Source organism: Diadema antillarum, unplaced genomic scaffold, assembly GCF_040938485.1.
Source record: "Diadema antillarum isolate AM-2024a unplaced genomic scaffold, OU_Dant_1.0 scf00000071, whole genome shotgun sequence".
NCBI lineage: Eukaryota > Metazoa > Echinodermata > Echinoidea > Diadematoida > Diadematidae > Diadema > Diadema antillarum.
Window position 1 is genome coordinate 815,571 of NW_027270960.1, and position 8,063 is coordinate 823,633.

General features: G+C 38.3%; 1 pseudogene; it reads left to right on the top strand.

Moving 5' to 3' along the window:
- LOC139716963 (metabotropic glycine receptor-like) overlaps positions 1 to 6,687 on the top strand; it is a 53,937-nt pseudogene extending 47,250 nt beyond the window's left edge.
- Positions 6,688 to 8,063: the final 1,376 nt, after the last annotated feature.

Consider the following 8,063-nt stretch of genomic DNA (forward strand, 5'->3'; position numbering starts at 1 on the left):
GTAAAGTTACGAACAAGTTACGAGCGACTGGTGATAAGTTGTGATGTGCTATACTTATCAGAATTTCCACAATTCAGCAAAAGAACTGATCACCAGTCGCTCGTATGTCATTCGTAACTTTACGAACAGCTTTATGAAACACCCCCTGGTCCAACGGAATCAGTAAAATACGAGAGAGAGAGAGAGGGAGAGAGAGAGGCAGGACAGCTACAAACAGAGTGATATCAAGGATGTCCTATAATGACATCACAGAGTGCCGACGAATCATCTTCTTCGTTTGTGGAGGAGACATCATGGGGTCAACTTTATTTCCGGTCAACCGTTAATTGGAGATTGCTCCAACATGGTTGCAGAGTACGCCGGTTGAAAAAAAAAGTCCACGCCTGGCTCTTCGCCGCGGAGTTGTTCGTCTTTCGCTGGACGAGGGAGCACTGAATGCTTCATCCTACACTGGTCGCTTGTTGTCTTCGCGGACAACCGCACTGCATCAACGAGGCCACTCACGGTAGTGGCGGCTCAATGATGATATGGACCGCATCCGTGGTTCCGGAAGGAAACGTCAACACGGTCTTATACAGGGATGTCTTTGAGTTCCATTGCCTTCCACATGCAAAACGAGAGTATGTATGTAGGCCCTACACAATTTCTGACTGCTAGACGACAACGCTAGACCGCACGGGGCCACTACAGAAAGGGCATTTCTTGAGGCAGAGGACGTGGAGCAGCTAGTTGCCATGGTCATCTTGCTTGCTGGATACGAACCTCATAAAGCATGCGTGGGATACTCGAGGCAGAGCCATCAACAACAGAGATGTTATTGCTTAAACGGTTCCATGACATTCAACTGCTCCTGCGACAGTTATTTCCATGAACTATCTATTCAACATGCAAAGCAAGACATTAGTTCTTCCCACAAACATAACATTAGCCCTAATCCTAATCCTCACATCAAACTAAACCTAGAACCCTATCACAACCCTAATACTAACCCTAGAAAATTAGACCGGAGCAACTGTCACAGGACCAGATGTCGTGTCACCTGCTCAAACTGTTCAGGAGTTGGCCGATGTTATGAGGGAAGAATGTGATGCTATGCCTATGATGCCTTTTGACGCTGTCAACACACAAGTGGACAGCATATGCCACGAAGTCTGCGTTCGTGGTCCATGCAGGGGTCTGTACACCCGCTATGACTGCGTAACAACAATGACTCTGTATGTATGTATATATATATATATATATATATATATATATATATAATCAAGAAATAAACTGGTAATGCATTTTTTTCCAATAAAGAATGAGTTTATTCGATTCGAATTTTAAGCGGCCTCCGCCTTCTTCAGGAGTCTTGACAGTTTATTTCTTGATTCTTCGTGGAGCCAATACGTGCATTCTCAGCATGTTTTATATATATATATATATATATATATATATATATATATATATATATACACATATATACGTATATTCTGAGAAATTGACAGAGATTAAAAATAAATGTGTCATAATCTGTAATTTACTGTCCATTGTTGTCTTTATCGTTTTATGCTCAAAACACCATCCAATTACAGATCATAATAAGATCATTGTGATGATTATAAAGATTTCCTTAAAAAATATTCCAACTTTATGACCAACAGTGTGAACGTACATATATATGTGTGTGTGTGTGAATGAAAAGAGACTGATATATATATACACAATATTATATCATTATCATAATCTGATATACAGCATCTAAACTGTGGTATAGAATGAGATAGAGAGATAAAACGTTGATATAGTGGAAACGGAATGAAGCAAGTAAAACTTCCGAAATGGCAGATTTGTTATCATGATATGTCACAGGATTATTCCTTGATTTCTTTGCATTCAAAACTCGATGTGGTGCAAGCAGTATTGACGTTTATCTTCTTGCTTCAGGTAAAGTCTTCCTAGAAAGATCCAAAGAACGTTGCAACGAATTGCGTGAAGCTTGGTAAAAGCTTGTCTTTTAGTCACGTGAAAAACCACGGTCTTTTCTTTACGAGCTGTTCCTATCATTTATGTGCATGCATACCAGTGTGTTGTGACCAAATATGCGTTTGGTATCGAAACTTATCATCCTATTATGTGGGAACCATTAAGCAGTAAATAATGACTCTGGAATAAGAGTGTTTCTCTTTTTCATTGACCACTTCTGTTTCAGTATACTGTTTTCTTAACATGAAGCAGTGAAATCATACCTGTTCGATCTATGTACCGGTATACTTACCATACCAATACTATGAAAGAAAAGTGACTACTACATCATTATTCACGATTCTTTGGCTTCTTATTCTTTCCTTTCTGTACAGTTGAGTTCCTCTTCCTGTTGTTTGCCATTTACCTGTGTTACGCTGTAAGAGGTGCACCGTGCGAGTTTCATGAAACGAGATACATCACTGTCGCTATCTACAACGAGACCATACTCTCTGTCTTTCTGCACGTGTTGAGGTGTGTTAAGTTTTCTTTGTCCCCTTTACTAGTAATACCAATATCTGCTATCCTACAATACATTCAGTGCTTTATTGTAATCCTGCTTAATATTGAGAAATTGCCGCTAGGAAGCACTGATGATCACAACCAGTTAGAAGATGAGATACACATTGGACAGACAATGAGCATAGTGCAATTACCATTTCACAACAAGCAAATAAGTTGGATCAAAATTAGTGTTTGACCACGTAGAAAGGTTGAGAAATACAAATGTAATGCAAGCATTTTAAGAGGGATGTCCGGCACACATTCTGCAAACTCGTTCCTTGAGGTCACATGTCCTGAAATGTATTTATTTGTATGTATTTGGTCGAAATAAAAAGCAGTCCAGACAACAACAAAAAATCATGGAAGCATCTCCATTGATATTGGAGTTTGATTTCAACATTAATCACCCTCATCAAATACAAAGTCATGATTTGACAGCAAAGTGGCTTCTACATAATGCATCTCTCAGTTTTATGGTTTGCATTAGCACCTATAATTCGTGTATCAAAACGCAGACATGATATAATGAAATAATTAGCGCTTTAAACATGTTTTTGTGTTTGTTTGTTTGTTTGTTTGTTTGTTTTTTGCTCCGAGTGTCTATTGTAAGGCAACAGCGATAAACATTGAGCGTTAACGGAACTTTTGAGTTGAAGAAAACCACAACAGAAAACACCACAAACCATCACCTCAGACGTTATCTTAAAGCATAGCTACAATATATCAGTGGAACTCTGTGTGAAATCGAGTAACAAGACAGCCCTTGACATTACAATGTCATGGCTTGTAGACACCTTGTAATCACTGTCTTACGAAGATGTGTTTACGTTCAACATACATTCGGGAATTACAATGTATGAAATTTATCTGGGTATCTTTTTCGTGGCTGGTTAAATGTGTAGGTCTACTTAGTACAGAGAAGTGGGAAAATGACAACCATGTTTTATATGACGCATCGTTTGACCTTCATTCAGACATTTCCTGTGGTCCACGACTCCTCCTGACTGGACTTTTCTGATGACGTTCATTCACTCTCAGCTGACAGTTACTGTTATGGTGTCGATTATCTTCATACCAAAGGTAAGTCGAAGACAAAATCATCTCCATTAGTCATTACCATTATCTTCGTCGTATCTTTAACTGTGCACAACACCAACAACAATAACACATTTCGTTTGTTCTTTCCTCTCATTGATGTACATATTCAACCAGTCACCTATAGATTTTCTTCAAAAAGAAATGTATACATGCGATATACACAGAAAGTAATAATATGAGGTAAGATTATCAAAACTGCAGAAAAACACAGAGGCACGTTACTTACTGACATTACCTGTTTAAGGAAATACAGTTGTCAATCTCATTTCACTATCTGTGACATTATAAAATCAAACGTCTTAACTACAAGTCCTATAGGGATCTCGGACGGAGAGACCCTTGCTTTGGCTCAACAAGACATAAATTATCTATTAGTACATTATTTTCCTCAAGTTATAGTCAGCATAGAATTGACTTAAGGAAGTAGATGCTTTCATCCTAAATGAACTGGAAGTTACCAAAAGCATGTAACGTTAAAAAATGATGTGGACTATCAATGCAGATTTTTATTGCAACTGGGAGTCGCAAGGGTACATTACAAACAGATTTGACAAATCGTTATCACAGTACCAGATATCATGACAAGGACTAAAAAGAAGGAAAAGAGGATTTGCAAAAGGGTTGCTTTCTCTAGTAAAGACTTGTCACTCTTTATGCATCTGAATCTATTTCTTCATGCAGCTGATAGTCTTACACAAACTAATTCACAACGATGAGTTTCGAGAGAGAATCAACTCCCGGGTGGTTTACGACGCTGCCAGTAAGTGGCAAAATTCGACCTTCTTGAAGCAAAACTCGACATCAAACGCTTCCAGCGACCAGCATAACTTCAACGCCGACGATGTCAGGGTAAGTGTCTAATTTCCCAACTCTCTCATTCGGTGTGAGACGGGTGTAGGAGAAAATTATCTCGTAAAGTAGGAAGTAATAATCATTAACAGTTTACGACGGTTTATCACGTTTATTATGTTTAAGTGAATTAGACGCGTAAATTAAATAACAAGATTAACTGAATACTTACCAAGATCCTTAAAAGGACATTCCAGACGATTTTCAAAATTTCACATCATATAGTACATAAATCGACAACTCCATGTATAGATTTGTGGAATTTATTGTGGTTCTTGAGCAGAGAAACAATATTTTGAAAAACCTTCAGCAAATTACACTGAACAAGGATGATGACATAGGAGGTTCACATATTTCAGAAATGTAGCAGTGTAATTCCATTACAATACTGCTTGCTTGCGAGTTCACCTGTGTATAATCTATGCATGCCTTCTTCTTTTGTTCTGCTTCCTTGAGCCCCAACTCATGCATTCTTATGGTGACTCTGCCATGTCATCATCCTTGGTCATAGCAATTTGTTCTAAATTTTGAAAATATTCTTCTTCTTCATCCCAATTATCACAAATTCTGAAACTCTGTCCTCGGTATAACTAATTTATAGTTATTCAAAAGTAAAAATCTAAAAATCATCCGGAGGTCTCCTTTAACGCAAGAACCTCGTAAGACAATTTAACTCTCCTCCACCCCACCAATTTATTCGAACACTACATATCACTCCAGATCGGAGTTTGAGGGAAAAAGCGACAAATATACCTGGATCGTTTATTTCTTCTACTTTTTAATGAAATAGAGAGCATACAATGTTCTTGTAATCAGGCTTGAGGCGATTTATTTAAGACTTGGTCTTTTGTTCGGAGTGACCTCCGTAGAACAGCGTGTACATTATTCAAATTCACAATTTTTGCGTCGAGTAACCTCTACTATATGGGATGAGAACCATCGCTGGCTATCGGGCAGAAGCTCAGTAGTCTAGTGGATATGACAGTTGGTAGCAGTCAGGAGGTCGTGGTTCGAATCAAATCCGATAGATTTTTCACATGGCTATTAATAAAAAAAAAGGAATGACTGGTGCTTATCAACGTCGATTTACGGCAATTTGTCAATCAGTTGCAAAATATTACATTATGTTTCAAACTGCATGGAAAATGTAATTGCCAGTAGTGATGAAAGGATATAATAATATGTGATTCATGCTATAGTCTGATTTTTAATGCAATGTACAACATTCTCCCGGCGACTTCCATTCATTCACTTTCCTTACTGAGCAGGGCCTATATTATTGATTACGTATATCACATGAGAAGATACGAGTGCCAATTGGACGCATTTGGTTCCTTGTCTAACCGCCACAATTAAGGAATTATAAGAAATATAAATTTCTACGAGCACGATTGTAAACTGTCGACATGAGTCTTGATACCATCTTCTCAGAGAGTACAAGTTTAACAGCCATTGAAATCGTGCGTGCTATCTACGGTTGGGCACGATTTTAAAGGTAGGAACTAGGACCATGTATGATCTGAGAGTGCAGTCGTTGAGCTCACAAACACCTGCAGTTTAGAGAATCGTCAATATAATCGTATCGGAAAACCGTATCAAACTAACGGTTGGATTTGTTTGTCTGTTTGTTTGTTTGTTTGTTTGTTTGTTTGTTTGTTTGTTTGTTTTCATGGATAGGAGGAACTAAAACGCCTGTATACACAGCTGGAGCACTACAAGACAAAGTCTCTACGGATAGATAATCCTCACCTTCCTTCGAAGAAAAGGAGCAGTGGACCTAGATGGCGCCCTCCGCGAAGATTTTCACGCGGTCACAGTCTGCGTACGCATAGTGGTCACTCCGAGAGTGAATTTTCTTCTGAAATCGCTCGAAGCAACGAGAGCCTGACTAAGGCCGTCGAACTGCATGACTACAGGCCGAATCACGTCGACGGCCTGGAAGCGCATGTTCACGTCAACCAAAAATGGTCCCCGCAGTCATGACATTTCTTTCTGTGATGTGGGCCGTTTCTGACTTGTGCGCGCGAATGGGACAGGTGAACGAACTGAATCGTAATGATGTGAATTTCGCTTAGTATGCAAAATGGTTGAAGAAAACCCCGTCATTCAGATCTTGGTGAATATCTAAAAAGCTCTTTATGTATCATTAGTTCTGATACATTTTAATAGACATGCACGGACAGTGCCGCGACTATCAACGTGAATAGCAATGAAAGAAGTGAGCAGAGCATACTTATTCCAGCTGTCACCTTACATTGAGAGTATCATACATAGCCTACAATGCAAAGCCTGAATAAACTGTCATACTATTTTGGTTGCAACGTTCCTACGTCTAAGATCATCTCGATGGTTGCTCTAGTCCAGTTGACGGATGAGAAAAAAAAAAGTGACATTACAGTAACATGTTTCTTCAACTGTGATTTTAAATGTTCGGCTTTCTATCTATTATTTCCCAACACCAGTTGTGTCCCTGTTCATAGCGCAGTGTGCATTTCCCCAGTGACAAGATCACTACTAACAATACATACAAAATTTCATTACTCTATCTTGATATCATTGGAATCAGTTCATCAAGCATTCTTTGTTTTCTTTCTGCTTTTCATCTAAAACAACGGAATATACCTGAACACTGTTAGCTTTTTTCCCCTACCCATTGTATCAAAATATTACCACTTATCACTCTACCAATAGGGTAGGATTCATGCAAAACGTACGCGAAAGAGGCATTATGTATTTTTGTATAATGGGAACAATGTCCATTCTCTTCTGATTATTCTAAATACCGGAGTAATAGTTTTCAGTTTGTTTGTTTGTTTTTCTTTTTTACCAGAACCTTAATGCAACTGATATAAGTGATCCAAGGTAATGCAAGCTTTATCTAATATGAATTGTAAAATGTAAGATAAGGGAGGTGGAATGAATAATATGGTGTTTTTTATGAACCCTGAATATCGCACTCTTTTTCGTGTCTATAAACATAGAACATAGGCCTATTGTTTGGTAGCATTTTTGTGTATGCTTGATGGGGCGCAATATTTTCCTTCATGACGCCGTATTCGTTGCATGCTAGACACACGTTGAATATAACGTTCAGGGACAAAATGCGAAAATTGGTCGTGTTTAGATGCGAAGGTTCTTATGCTAGCTATACAAACGATTATAAAATGTCATTATTCATCACAATACATCCGATGAAGCAATATTTGAAACAAACTGTATGTTAGGTATCATGTCTACGGATGTTTTTCATTGTCAGTCTTTTCATGCCAACAATAGGACATAAGCTGATATTTTTGTTTGCATCCGCCTTTAATTTATTACAGATATCGAGTGTAACACCCACCCAACATCTTTGATGCGATTGCTTTTGTGAAGGGCCTCCAATTTTTCGCCATTTATTCTTACATTGACATTAGCCATCATAGATTATAAGCCAAACATTGTATCAATTTACATGTGAATACAGCCATCGAGGTAAGCGTCCAAGTATACAAATAATCAAAATATATGTATCCTTGGAATATATGTATATTATACTTGAGGCACCTTGCTAGTACGTATTAAGAGGAAGGGTATATACTGTATGAGGTCTAAATTAGGTAATGACC